This window comes from Euprymna scolopes, chromosome 28, assembly GCF_053919585.1.
Source record: "Euprymna scolopes isolate OS-2025 chromosome 28, ASM5391958v1, whole genome shotgun sequence".
Classification (NCBI taxonomy): Eukaryota; Metazoa; Mollusca; class Cephalopoda; order Sepiida; family Sepiolidae; genus Euprymna; species Euprymna scolopes.
The window spans coordinates 17,586,844-17,602,861 of NC_136509.1; the positions used below are offsets into that span (position 1 = coordinate 17,586,844).

Sequence of the window (16,018 nt, forward strand, 5' to 3'; positions counted from 1 at the left end):
ATTCACAGAGGTAGCATGCTCTCATTCCGTCAGCCATGACTGGAAAGAGGTCCTAAGTAATTCGTAATTGTATTTTGGATCGTCTACACTGAGGATTGAACCTTCAATATTCAGAAGGTGATCAATTTTACAACTGAGTTCTTCCAAGTACTCTAACCACTGCGCCACAGTTTTTTTTTTTTGCGTCAACATAGAAGGCCGGAGCTTACATCAACCAAAACGTTGTGAATATGAGACTCAAGATAGGAACAGTAGTTCGAGGATCCAAATAATACGAATATTCAATCCTTATCTCAAACAATCAGAAACGTTTAATCAATATGTTGCCACGGTCGCTGGAAAAACAATTGGATGTTCTACCGCTCCAGAAGAGATCTCACCCCCGACGCACTCCTCTTTCTGTATAAAAGTCAAATATATCCTAAGGGATCTACTTAGGGAATCGTTCTTGCCGTGACAAAGTTAAAAATCAGCTTTGAAATCCAATAGGTGATGCGATTTTCCTCCTCTGTGGTTGCTCTACATCCTATTTATAGAAGAGACTCTTCTATTGTTAGTTTCATGGCAGCTCTTAGTTGAAAACTCTAATCTATGGTCCCATCCCCGCAAAGCATTCGCAACAAACACTCGCCGAGCTGCAATTACTGTAAAAAAAAATTCCGTTACCCACTAGATATTTCTAAACTAGACGAAAATTCGAAAACAAAGTCTCTTTCCTAGAGCTGCCCGATTGCAGAAATTAATACTGTGAGGCTGATTCTCAACTGATGGTCGTTTTCAAGTCTAATGTAAACAAGTTCTTTTTGAGCAGTTCTCTTAAATAATAAAATTCTACCCGAGTTTCACCATAACCGATTAAACGATGTTGTCTCACTTACCACCTGACGGGCTAATCTTATCCTCGAATGGTTTTTGTTTTTTCGTAAATAGTTATTCCATTGTAAAAACTAGAGCTTTTCGGTTTGAAATTCAAATTGCATAATAATAGTCTGCAAATATAAAATGCTTTCAAATCGAAAAAGATCATATTAAGGTGGAAGAAATTAAGTTCAAAAGCTTATTTCCAGTCAAAGAAAAAATCAAAAAGTGTCGTAAAAAGAGATTCTTTTTCTTACCTACAAATGAACATGAAATGTCTGGCGGTACGTGTAGGGCCCAAAGGATACAATAATCCGTTTTTCTTTATAAGACGTCAAACAAGCAGGGGAAAATCAAATCGGAGAGTTTTGCAGTTAATCCAACACACGACTAAAGACAAAAATTCAAATATACAGTTAATAAATGTCACTATAGCCAATAAAGTTATTTTCGTACCTTGCTCATTTTTCTGTGTTTCTAAATAGTTTAAAATGTTCTTTATTGCATCGTAAGTATTCACTTTGTATAACCAGATGGCCGCCGACATTTTACTTCTTTGTATCTCATAAAAAAAAGAATGTCGCCGGCCATCTTGTTGGCTAATAATACTAAAAAGTAAATATTTAAGATGAAATAACGATTATTTTAAACTACTTAAAAAAACAACAAAAATAATAGCAAAGCAGCTTTATTGACTATGGTAACATTTAGTTGTTGTGTATTTGATGTTTTTTGTACACATTTCTTCATTTGTTAGCTTAACTGTACAATCCCGTCAAATCTTATTATGTTTCAAGCTTTATTTGCAGATGAGGTGTTGGTCATAAGTTACACTAGTTTTACGTATATAAAGTGTAACAGATTAAGAAGTTAAATTCGAACAACAGGATGATAAATGTACAGGGTGGAACGACAAAGGTGACGTTATAAAGAAAACAACACTACAGCCTTATCGTAAAACTTTTATTGAAATAAATCAATTCAAGCAACTTTATTATATAGCCGCCTTCAACCTCACTTAGAGCCTCGATACAGGTCCGGAACTGGGAGCATGCCTTTTCCACAGGCGCTGGCAGAAACTCGGCGAATACTCGATGGATGGCGGCGATCGGGCTGGTTTTGGTGTAGTAAGAGGTCATGTTGGTGATGTTCTCGACGAATGACCAAACGAATCAGTCCAGAGGGTTCAAGTCGAGGAGAAAAGTGAGAAAAGGTTACAAAGTCGCCGTCTATCTTCTGAAGCCAAGCCTCGGCTTTTTGGACTTGTGGAATGGCGCCTAGTCCTATTGCCACATCCAGGATCAGGGCGACCACCTGATTGCGCCACACTGTTAAACACATTCAGGTACACTTTGATGTTGACTTTCAAGCCAGCCTCGAAGACGTGAGGTGGGATGATGTTGCCCTCACTTGAAACCACACTAATGACCATAATCCTGACCGGAAGCTTTGTTTTCATCACCTTTGGCATGCCCCTGTTATTCATGGCAATCCAGTGATGTATTGTAGAGGATTGAATCGAGAGTGGGATACTTTCTGGAGCAGTAGAATGACGCAACCATTTTCCTAGCGGCCTTTTCAACATTGAGATAAAGAAATGAACGTACACTGACTAGATTAATTATTCACATAAATGCATAATATCTTTTAAATTTATGGTACATTTGGTCCGAAAAATATTACAAAAGACTTTACTTTTTGTTAACAGAAGCATTTAAGTAAGAATCTTTCGACTAAATCATTAACACTGGAATCACGTGGGAGATGAGATTTGGCTCATATTCGACAAATCAAATGTAAGATTATGTTGGGGCAACATCGGGCTGCTTGCTGGTAGTCCAATTAGGAAAATCAACTATTATTAAAAGTAAAATGTTAGATAATGAACATTATAATTGTTTTGTTACCTGTTATGTAGAAAAGGTTATGCGGAGAGAAAGTTTTGAAAGAAAGAAATGTTTAAGAAAATATTTATTTAGAACAACCAAAGACAGAATGCAGCAAATCAACAAAATAGGTTTCTAACTGTTGTGTCCGCACAAATAATTAACAAGAACACGGAAAGTAAAAGTATAACAATAATATATTAGGATGAGAAGTTATATACATTTTATCATTTGAAATTTAAGGGAGTTTTTAAAACGAGATTTGCACGAGATCTTGTGAGGTGCGTGTATGTTTTTAATTTTGTTTATAAAACAGATGAGTATTGGCCGAAGAGAGCTTTATGTGGGTGTCTAAAACAGTCTCCTGTTGTCAGGTTTGAAACCGACGGTACCGATGACTTATCTCATCTAAACTTTATGAAATATACAAACTTTATGAATATATATCTATCTATCTTCTAAGAAGATTCTTCTTCTATACTCCAATAAATTCGTTTTTCTTTTGTGTGTATTTATATTCATATTAAAAACCATCTTTTCTATTTATTTTAAAAGAAAATACAATTCACTTATGTATGGTTTGTGGAAATGCATTCACTAGCAAAAGATCTAGCTAATTTGCATATTCTTTTAAACATTCATTTTAATTAATTCCCTATTAGTTGCTTCGGTTTTCTTATGCGATGACCATCTAGAGATGACTACTACGTGTAATTATATTCATGCTGATATTCTACATGATGTATACGTGCATAATATTTGCGTAAAATCTTTACAGTAAACAAAAAATTGTTTCCAGATATATTTACGTATACGTATATATTTTTGTTTAATCTATTAGTCTATTTATCTATATATCTATAAAAGTGAAAATGTATGTGTGTCTGTCTGTCTGTCTGTGTCCATTCCCTTACGCAATAACTCTGTCTTTTTTCAGTCTACGGATTCGAAATTTGATATGCAGGGTGCTGAGATTTGGGAAGACCTTTGTGATGTGTTTTCGGCCGGGAATTTGGCTGTTAAGAGGTCAAAGTTTAACAATTTGACCTTCGAGAACTTTACCAAACTTCTCCAACAATTTTGGGTCTAAACACTAGTAAATTTACATATAGGTTCCTTGGACATGGGTCTAACTTAATAACTGGATTTGAACCTAAAACAATAAATGTTAGGGGGCTCATAATAGGGATCAAAGTTAAAAAAGAAGTTGATCTCTGCGGTCTATACCAAATTACTCAGACCATTTCTGGTCTAAACATTTGAAATTTGACATAAAGGGTATTCAAAGATAGAGCAAGCTTTTGAATCGGTTTGCGTAGAAAATTTTTAGTTACCAATATATAAATGTATGTATGTATGTATGTTTGCATGTCTGCCCAACACTTTCGACAGAGGCGACAGATTTTCTCAAGATCAGTATCGTTTTGAAGTTTTACCTTTCAGACGACAAATATCGAAAAATTGGCTAAAAACATGAGTATCTTCACCCTCAACTGGACAGTTTTCTACAGAGGGGTCGCTTTTTTAAAAATCTCGTTTAGATTGTCTAGCCTTAATTTTTAAAAATGTCACTTCCGGTTTGGCGGTAGTCGTAACAGCGTAGGCGTCAGGTTTCTTTCCCGTTCTTTTCCTCCTTTGCGGTACGGGTTCGAGCCTGTCTTCCTACTATCACATTTTTTCTTTTGCTCAACATACACATCCAAACACCAGGGCAACGTCGGGCTGAAATGCTAGTATGTATATATATATATATATATATATATATATATATATATATATATATATATATATATATATATATACTAGTAGTAAAAGTACCCGTCGTTTACTGGGTTCAAAAACAGCTTACAGAAAATGGACTCTGATTTAGGAAAGTATGATATGTTATGAAAAGGAAGGGTTGTAAATTTGGGTTGAATTTGGGGTTATCAAAACCAAAGCAAAATATGTTGAAAGTAAAAATAATATAGATAAACCCCATAATTTATTATACGATACCTGTTCGCACTGAAACACTTATCACAATATTCTGTGGATCCATATTAAAAAAACCTTGTTAAACTTTGTGACATATTTCCATTCTGTGGAGGTCAGGTGCGAACCAACACCCCATAATTTTATTGTACCATATTTCTTCAAACTGAAACATAATTATCAATTATACTTATACAGATAGATTTGAAAAGTCTTTATTAAAGTGTGTGCCTATTTCCATGCTATGGAGGTAAGGCGCAAATGCAGACCCCACAATTTTATTATACAATCCCTATTTAAGTTTAAACATACTTATCAAATTATTCTTATATACATCTATATCAAAACACTTGTAAACGTTTTTTTTAATTTTTAATTTTTTTTATTTTCACACTTGGGGGACCAGGCGCGAACGCAGACCCCACAATTTTAATGAACCACTGTTCTGCCAGATCAAATATACCAATTCGTGTGTCTCGATACATCTTCTAACATTATATGCAATCAGTTTTTTAAAAAATAGTCAACCATATAGGAGCCTGTTATATACTGGTGGTATGAAGATAACGTATATTCTGTATTGTTGTTTTTGTTCGTCTTAGGAAGAGTCTTAGTGTTTCATCTAGAGACAGGGTACACACTTCTTTAGGAGCATCAGCCTGTAATTCAACTAAGAGATTTTTTAACATCTTGATAGATAGACCGAGAGACAGTGCGTTTGACAATTACGTTGTCATATATGTTTGTTGTAAATCGTCTAGTGATTGGAATGACAGCTGATTTTATTATCAATGAATAACGAGACACTCTGTTATAAAACAACTTGGTTTGTTTTGTAAACATTCATATATACGCCATGCGTGGTGGAGGAGGTGGTGGGAGAGGTGTGGGTTGCGAACGTGACAGGCAGTTCATCGTCCTGTCTCTTTCTCCGTCTTCGCGTCTCTCTGCCTTGTTTTTCTTTACCATCTCACTTTTATGGACTTTCGACCTTGTAACCCATAAACCAATTGACGTTATTAACCCATATTTTGACCAACCAGGCGTTTGCTTTTGTTCTTACCTGCGACCGAATTACGTCATCTCCAGGTCATCCCATTCCCGGGTTTCATTTTTGTCGATCAGGATTTTAGTTGATTCGAACCTTGCTCCATACCACGGCCTAACCCATAAAACGACTTGCGTCATAGGACCAGATCATCCAATGCCCGGGTTTCATTTTTGTTGGCCAAGATTTTGAGTTCGTTCGCACCTTGCCTCTCCATAACACTCCTCCCCTACCACCAAAAAATCTTATATATACATATAATATTTTTTTAAATCTACATTTCATACATATTTCTCTTTTATTTATTATTATTGTTCTTTTTTACATGACGTCTTTTCCTGTTCCACAATAAATCATTTTAATCACCTCGTAATGTTTTTGAGATGCCCCCCCACCGCGTTCCTGAGCTCCATGGTTAAGCACTGTACGAAACTTGAAAAGATTTGATGTTCCCTCTTTTCTTTTTCAACTTAACCAAAACAACAAACAAAAACAACGTCAGATGAGAAAACAAAAGGACAATTTAAAAGACAAAAAAGAAAAAATAACAATTGTTTTTTCTGTTTGATTTATTTTGTCAAACAGTAACGGATTTCTTTTTCTTTCTTTTTACCGAAAGCTTGAAGTGTGTTTTTTTTAATTTTCTTTTACTGTATATATGTAGATATATATATATATATATATATATATATATATATATAACCTTAGAGCAGAAACAAGCAAAGAAAGAATCGCGTTCGACTTACCTCGCTTGTCTTTTGTTTTTTTTCTTTTTGTTTCTCCCCCCCCCCTTTTTTTTTAATTTGACAGTCTTGGTTTTGGGAGATTTTTTTTAATAATCTGTCCGTGGTAATAGGTATTTTTTAAAAGGAACCTTTTTTCGTTGTCTCTCTCTCTCTCTCTCTCTCTCTCTCTCTCTCTCTCTCTCTCTATATATATATATATATATATATATATATATATATATATATATATATATATATATATACAGTTTTGAAAATAATAAGCGGAAGTTTATCAAGAGCTCTTTCGGCTATCATCTCATCAGGAGAAAATCAATAGCATACAAAATAATATTGTGTCGAAAATAAAGAGTTCTAATGGGGAACTTATTAAATGTGCCAAAAGTACGGGGACACTGAAATAAATTTATTAACGTTTAAAAAACGATTAAAATATTGGCACAACGAGGGAGAGAAAAAAAACGGGAGAAAGGATTCAAAGTTCCCCAAAGAGAAACAATGCGTTGGATGTTTCCTTTTGCCGGCACAAAGAAGGTTGACGCACCGCAATAGAGACAGACTCCAAAATCTTTAAATGGTTTTTGAGTCCGCTCTATGTAGCACCTCGAACCATTCTATTTCATATCTATCGGCACAGCACGGGTTGTCAACCAAATGCTGGCCAATAGCAGAGTCCAAGGCTGCAGAAGGAGGGAGACCAAAACTGTATATAAATTCTGTACTTCTAAACATTTATATATATATATATATATATATATATATATATATATATATATATATATATATATATATATATATATATATATATATATTTCTAACCACCAGGTTCGATTTTTTTTCACACTCTTGTATAAGTACTCTGGTTCACTGGCACCAACGGTTCGGCTTATTTTAATAAAATTTAACACAAATGTGCTTTATGTATCTGACAGTGTTCTTAGATAAGTTTTTTATCATAATGTATTCGATAAGTATCGATAATCGATACTCGAAAACATTCGATGAAAGAAAGAACAGGCAACTGTGGCCAAAGTTAACACCTTACACAGTCTAACAATACTCTTTCATTTGAGAAGTTTTATTAGCACACAGGTCATATAAAATCAACGGTAGGTTTTTTGATATGACATGGGCACATTCGAAATGTATGTTTCTGTTCAAAGCACATTTGAACGATGATACTTGATGTTTACAGTTTAAACTTTAATTCAACCTATTATATTTAAAGATACTTTTATAAAATCAACAGTAGATTCTTCACAATGAAATGTAGAATACAACGTATTGTGAATTAAGTCATTGCAGGGAGGCAATATATATATATATATATATATATATATATGTGTGTGTGTGTGTGTGTGTGTGTGTGTGTGTGTGTGTGTGTTTGTGTGTGGGTGGGTGTGTGTGTGTATGTGTATAAAGTGCCAAACATAAGTTTCCGAATTTTTTTCGTATGGCCAATTTTTGTGAGAGTAGGCACATGTTACTCTTGTTTCCTTCGAGTAATCCCCTTTTGGCTGCAATGCACTTGTTGTATTGTTCCACCTAGGCTCCCTGGAAGTCTTCATGTGTGAGCTTGTCAATGACCCTCGTCACCTCCTCGTTCACTCCTCAATTGTCTCATAACCGCCTCTAAAACCTTCCCGTATCTTCGGAAATAATCGAAAATCACAGGAAGTAAGTTCTGGACTACAGGGAGAATAGTCATTGAAAAGAAAGAAGGACAGTTGGGACAAACTTGGCACAAATCTTCAGCATCTTCATTCCTCGCGAGGTCCTTGATATGAACTAAAACTATATCCGATGGTGAGACCCCATCTTGCGGGCTTTTGGGGAGCGTTGAGCCACCCTTTAATTGCCATTACTCCCAGGTCCACTCTGACCCAGAGTGGTAGTACCTGTTAGAGTCCCAACTATGGGTTAAATAGAATCTGACGTGAAAAAAATATACTCCATTAAAAATCGTTCCTCAAAATAACTAGATTCGGCATTAAATAACCTGAAAAAGGTTGATATGCCGTAAAACAACCAACCAACCATTCCTCGCGAATAATTTTGTGTACAGTTTCCACACTGATATCAAACTATGCACTTATTGTTTCTATATACACACGGCGGTCATTATCAGTGTAACGCGATAACTCTCCAAGAAGAGCAGGCAATCAATCGATTTAATAAAAAAATCGTACATCATCATTCGATCCGGGAAACTTCGGGTCTCCCCACTAGTGTATTTTTATAACCGTTTGGAATTTGGTGCAATGGATACAGCTGTTGACACAAATCCAAGTGACATAGTTCGGGGAAATGTGTCAGAAGCAAAACCATTCATCTTGACTTGAAAGGTTTACCAAATATCAACGATCAGAATATATATGTGGCATAGCTCCCCCCCTTCAAGATACTAACGCTCGACGTCACATTGCGCAAACGACCAAATATATAATTGAAGTGTATGTGTAGATGATTCTGCGAAGCTTAACGGGATCATGAACCCAAATATTAATGTCTGTTAGAAGTTTCCCAAACCATCTGAATGGATCAAGAATGGTTTCAAAGAGATTAGCAGAATTATTATCGTTTGTTTGATGTTTCCGTTTAAAACGTAAAATAAGGTTTATGAACGAAGCATTACGCAGCTTATGGGCGAATGACAGGGTGTTATACAGCAGAGAGGTTACTACGTTATTGATTAAAGACATCTTATATTGTTTGTATGATTGTTTTATTTATAAACGAACTATAAATCTTTGTCTAATAACACATACACACACCCATTGTTTTATATATATATATATATATATATATATATATATATATATATATATATGTATATATATATATATATATATAATTGATAGAAAATTTACTCTGTAATAATATATACGAAATCTGCATGAATTAAAATATCATATTTAAGCATATTTTATTACCGGGCTACGCAGGGCGTCCCTGCTAGCTTAGATAAATACTTCTTCAGTTTTAACAATGAGCTACAATAATATGAGTACATCTTTATTCCTGCTGAACATCCACAGGTCGCGAACATCAATATATTACATGTTTTCCACAGGTGTCGCTAGTATAATTAAATTCAATAAAAGAGTAAGCGTTGAAAACCAATTAGTTAATCAATTAATTAGTTAATTAATCGATTAATTAAGTTTTTATCAATAAGGCATACAAAGTAGGATCTGGTGTCCGAAGTCTGATGAGATTATAATGATTTTAAAATAACTCACCCTTCCAGGCTGTTGCCCTTTGTCTTTCGAATGGATTAAGTTTGTTGCTTACTGTTTGAGGATTCATGACCGGGGAATGCCGACGGAGCTTTTATGTAGTTATTAAAAATCCAGAATACCTTTCTTAAGGGGCACTGGCTTGATTCTTCCCATCTATTGATCTTGTTATACACCAGGAAAAAAGCAAATAACAGAAGTCAACGCATATAGTGCTCAGTAGAGACAGTATACGACACAGATGTCACTAAACATTATAGTATTCTGTACAGATTATGCACAACACTGCAACTTCTAAATTCAACTTTCAAATGTTTGCTCCTTTTTGTAATCTGGTTACTACGTTTAAAACAGACGATGTATTGTGTGTTTTAAGGGAAAAAACTCTCATACAAAAATCCACCAGCTTTGAAATTGATAATTTATATATCTATAAAAGTGAACGTGTCTGTGTGTGTGTCTGTGTGTACATTTCCCTACGCAATAACTCTGTCAATTTTACGTCTACAGACTCGAAATTTGTAATACAGGGTACTGACACTTGGGAAAATCGATGTGATCGGATTTCGGTCAGAGGTTTGGCGATTAAGGGGTCAAAGTTCAACGATTTGACCTTTAAGAACTCTGCCAAACTCCTCCGACAATTTTTGGTCTAAACACTTGAAATTTTTGATATAGATACCTTCAACATGGATCTGAGACCAGTACACGCATTAAGCTGGTCTTCAGTTTAACTTGTTGCTGGCTATCTTGCTCTTGTTTGTTGCTGGATCTCAACATTTTGAACCGAGAGAGAGAGATTTAGCTGTCGTACAAAGCTAAGAGTGTGTAACATTATCTGTGTATAGATACTCCCTATAAAATGGTCCTGTGGCGATGATAGTCATTTTTGGGCTCATGGACTGTAATTGTCAGAGGGAGTGGCACTCGTCTGACAACACGTTGCAATAATTATGTCTAACTAAATGTAATAAATGACCAAACAAATGCACATAAAGTTGGTATTTTCTACACTCGCATTGTCCTAGATGAATAATATCAAATAGAAAAATATCAATTTTTTTAGCATACACTGGCGCAAAGTCAGAGAAAATAGATCAGAAAAATCTGTCTCTGGCAGATTCCCCAAAAGTTGTGTTCCACAAATCGTTCTGTCGCGATCAACGATTGTTCTTGCCCGTTTTACTCATCTCTCTAATTTTGTTATAACATTTTTTATATAAACAAACAACATGTTTGTGTTATTAACTTCTAATCTTAAAATACAATTTGCTTCAATTCCTAATTATATATAGTGCACTAGCCACAACTCTCAACCTGCCTATGAAAGGCCCATTATACGACATGACAAATCTATAGTCCTTTCCCGTAAAATACTCACCAAGCAAAAAAAAAATTCCGTCAGCGATATTCCTTACTCCTTATATGTGCCTAAAACTAAATCCTGTCATTTTGCTGAAAGTTTTTATGCATTAATTTGTTCGTAATATTTGTTTTGTTTTTTTTGTATTTGAAAGTTATTTGTTTTTGTTTTAGATTTTTCAGAACATGACTGAGTTTTCCAAAAAATACGGGCGAAAGTAATTACATATATTGTCCATTTTAGGTCAGGAAGCCGGTATCTTTAAACAGCCTGATATCGTAGCATCGAATAATAACGGATAGAAATATGCAATGTTACAGCCCATCCCCGCATTTTATATATGTCTCACGAAATGCAGAAAATTTTACAGCAGACCTCAAGAATCCAACCAAGGAAGTTTTATAACTTATAATTTTTTGGGGTACTTATGTAGAAGAAGGATGGTACCATCGTCGGATTTTCGCGGCAGTTTACGTAAAAGGCTGAAAAGTTCTGAAACGCTGAGCCAACGAAAACTTTGCAGCCAATGTCATTTAAGAAATCATTTATTTGTTGTGATTGGTTTACATATATAAAAACCAATAAATATTTATTTTAGTTTGAAGAAAAAATACTCATTAAAAAAGAAAAAAAAAAACATACAAAAATTAATCAAAACCTTTGTTAGTTCTTTGCTCTAAATAAATGAATACTTATTCAAGAAACTCTTCTTACAATTTTAATTTTAAATAATTTTGATTTTAAATAATTTTAATTTTAAATAATTTTAATGTTCCTAAAATTATAAGTTTAAATAATTTTAATTTTCCTAAAATTTTGTAAACATAGTCAAATAGTTAATAATTATATTTTCTTCCTCATAATAAAAAAAAATATTGCATTTATTTTTCAATTCCTATTTCATTGAATTAATTTCGTAATAACAGAAATTATAAGTTTTCATTGATAAAACCGGTCAGCATTCGCACAGAAAAAAATACAATAGTTTCGTTTATGTATACTGCCTGGAAAATTCCAACGATAGCACGGTCCTTATACTGCATAAGTACCTTTATTTATAATAAATGCGTACATTTTTAAGCATTCTCATGCCTTACAGATGTAAATTAGCTTTACCTTAAGGGGTCAAAATGCGGAACGTTTAAGTCGTAAATCTTACTCTTTCCATATTACCGATTCGCTGTCGATCGGAGACGTAATTATGACGTAATTATTACAATTGTTTTTTAATGCATTTCTTAAATCGGCATACCTCAAAATCTTTATTATTTCAATTTTAGCATCAGCTAGTGGGGATACGATTAATTGTAATCGGAAGAATCGGAATTTTTAGGGTATCAGAATCGGAAAATTTGCTGTCTTTTTATTATTGCAAAAAGATGTTTCAAATTGCTTATTTTTCGTTTATGTTCGGACGTAATCGTAAATTGATTGTACTAAAGATATAATAGTTATTGATTTTAGACTACTAAACTTAAAAAAATAGGAACTTCTGCATTACACGGACGGTGCCATTGTTAGGGGGCGGTAACTTCAATTATCTTTTTGTCAAATAACACGGCAAATAAATAACAGACAAGATTTTTTCTGACCAAAAACATATTTAAAAACCAAAACACTTATTTCATAAATGTATAAATATATTAAAAAAAAACATTTATTGAAAAGTCTGCCTAAAAAATATAATTTTTATAAAGTAATTTTTTAATTAAAGCAACATTGGATTTTTCCCCCGAAACATTTTTTCAATAAAAGTAAACTTGGATTTTTTCCCCCGAAGCATAGAATAAGTTGAATGAAACATTTTTATGGCCGAGGAGCAACCTTCTGGCGACAGTTTAGTGAAACGTAAAAATGGCGCCGTCCGTTCAATGCAGAAGTGCCAAAACATGAATACCTAAAAAAAATCTGCAATCGATAATTTTATCGGATTTAGCAATTTAGAACATAGCCTTTAATTGTATCGAAATCGATAAAAATATTAGAATCTTACCATCACGAGTTTCAATTTTGAAATTATCACAATAATCACAGTCATATTCCACAATTTCATAATTTCGTCCCATCTCTTATCGTTGTTTTAATATTTCTTTAATATCCATTTTTTTTTCAAATCACCAGGGAGTAATCAGGATAAAACGATATTCACATTTATAAAGCGCTATAAAAGGGAGGAAACACGACGCCCCCCCCCAGGGAGTATTAACGATTATTATTCGATTCCCAAACGTCAAGTATATATATATATATATATATATATATACATATATATATACATACATATATATATGTATGTATATATATACATATGTATATATATATATATATATATATATATATATATATATATAATATGTAATCGATGGTTATAATTGCTAGGTAGGTTGAATAAAAATAAACAGAAACCACTCCAGTAAAACCACATGACTCTTACCTTTCATGTCTATAACCAACAAGTCATGCAGTGGCCCTTGTCGCTTTGCTGCCTTTAAAGGTAAAAGTTCAAAAAGAAGTTACGCCATTTATTTCGACATCCAATAAAGTGTCGTTTACTTTCCGTCTCATTCCCTCAGTTCTCAGACTGACGCTCCAACCAATGAGTCATCAGAGAAAGTTGTTGCACATACCGTAATGTCCATTACCTCTGGCCATGGGTAAAATACAATGATAAGAACTTCAAAATCATTATGTACACTTCTTCATTGTTTTACTTTGTTAAGTCACATTTATCGTTGCCGTCATTCAGATTTGTCTTTTTCTTTTTACATGTTCGGACGATTGCCCGATTTATATATATATATATATATATATATATATATATATATATATATATATATATATATATATATATATATACACGTGTGTGTGCGTGTTTGTGTGAATATATAAAAAAAAACAACGTAAAAAGATCATAAAAAGTTAAGAGCTCTCTAAAAAGGAGGATAAAAATAGGATAAAAAATAGATACCGCATTTCAAACTACTGGAAAATAATTAAAAAATAGTTTAACAGCTTGGTATAAATCTGAAATGATTAAAATGGGTCATAATTTTACTGGAACTGTAGATTATATATATATATATATATATGTGTGTGTGTGTGTGTGTATATGTACATATATGTATATATATGTGTGTATATATATATATATATATATATATATATATATATATATATATATATTCTCGACGTTGCCCGTTGATTGAATAATAATCAACGAATGTTTCACACTCCCATATATTTAGTATCCTCAAAATCCGTAAGATCGCCCATTTTTCACTCAAATGGCTCGATTGCCTTCTCTAGTTCGGGAACCTATCACAGTATACAGGGAGAAAACTTCACATGTTACTCCGAAATGACTTAGTCTACAATACATTCAACTCAAAAAAATAGATAAAGCTAATGTGAATTAAGATTAAAGTAAAGATGTTATTCTGGACCTTTACCCCTTTTAAAAAACCTTGTTAAACTTTGTGATATATTTACATTCTATAGAGGTCAGGCACGAACGACCACCCAATAATTTTATCATACCATATTTCATCAAACTGAAATATAATGATCAAAGTATACTTACGCAAATAGATATGAAAAGTTTTTGTTAAAGTTTGTGCCATATTTCCATGGAGTACAGGCGCGAACGCAGACTCCACAATTTGATACCATTTATAATATATATTATTTAATTTGAAACATACTTATCAAAGTATTCTTACGTACATCTATATCAAAAATTCGTGTAAACGTTTTTGTTTTTTGTTTTTTTTCATTTTTTATTTCCATACCTTGGGGGCCAGGCACGAACGCAGACCCCACAATTTTTATTAACCACCTTTCTGCCTGATCAAACATACCCATTCCTGATCCTCGATACATCTTCTATCATTATATGTAATCAGTTTTTTTTTAAATAGTCAACCATATAGGAGCCTATTTGTGACCAGACACACACACACACACACACACACACACACACACACACACACATACACAGACGTTCAGCTTTATATTATATATATATATATATATATATATATATATGTATATATATATATATATATATAGAGAGAGAGAGAGAGAGAGAGAGAGAGAAAGAGAGAGAAAGTTTTTAAAATAAATATAGCAATTAAAGCTTCCATGTTTAATCTTTTTGAAGGTTCGTTGGCTAATTACCCCACGAAGGTGAAACTGGAAAATGCTATATAGTTGAATTGCATATATATTTTCAAAATTTACAACATAACTCTACTTGAGTATTGAGCACTGTTGAGGTTAATATAAACATAAACATATAAAATTCTATGTAGATACATGAAATAATATATATATGTGTGGGTGTGTGTCATCCACATACAATACTGTTTCGTTGTATCACAACTCATTAGTGCGGCTAGACATGCAACTTTCCCAAGCCATGGATCGAACCTGCAACCGTTGCATTTACAGCTAACCATCGGATCAAGAATCAGTGTTGTAAATATTTCTCCTCGAGTGTGTATTAAATCCACGCTCGCCCATCGCAGACAGTGCTAAAACCATCATTTGTTAATAAACAAATAAATAGTGGGTTTCGCTTAATTGCTTAAATACGCGTCGGGTGAAAATATATGTACAATGTGCTCAACCCAAAGATGCGGGCAGCTTTAATTTGTCATCCATATTCAGTACTATTTCATTGTATCATAACTCATCAGCGTGGCTAGACATGCAACTTTCCAAAGCCGTGGATCGAACCTATATAAATTTATATTTGTTCCAGGTTAAACTTACGTAAAAATAAAAGCCATTGAGTTTCAACGAGGATGTTTAGAGTTTTCAATAAAAAGATCAGGATATTATTTTATTCCATTTAAGTAAAGAAAATTACCATAGGTCACTACAATAAATCCACTGTTTCAGTCTAA

The 16,018-nt window shown here is 33.4% G+C and overlaps 1 long non-coding RNA gene across 1 annotated transcript in view; it reads right to left on the minus strand.

The window, feature by feature from the left end:
- LOC145249369 (uncharacterized) overlaps window positions 1-1,503 on the minus strand; it is a 203,482-nt gene extending 201,979 nt beyond the window's left edge. Inside the window, exon 1 of the long non-coding RNA XR_013863517.1 lies at window positions 1,116-1,503. This is a non-coding gene — a long non-coding RNA (uncharacterized LOC145249369). The remainder of the gene's footprint in view (window positions 1-1,115) is intronic.
- Between the last annotated feature and the right edge of the window lie 14,515 nt (window positions 1,504-16,018).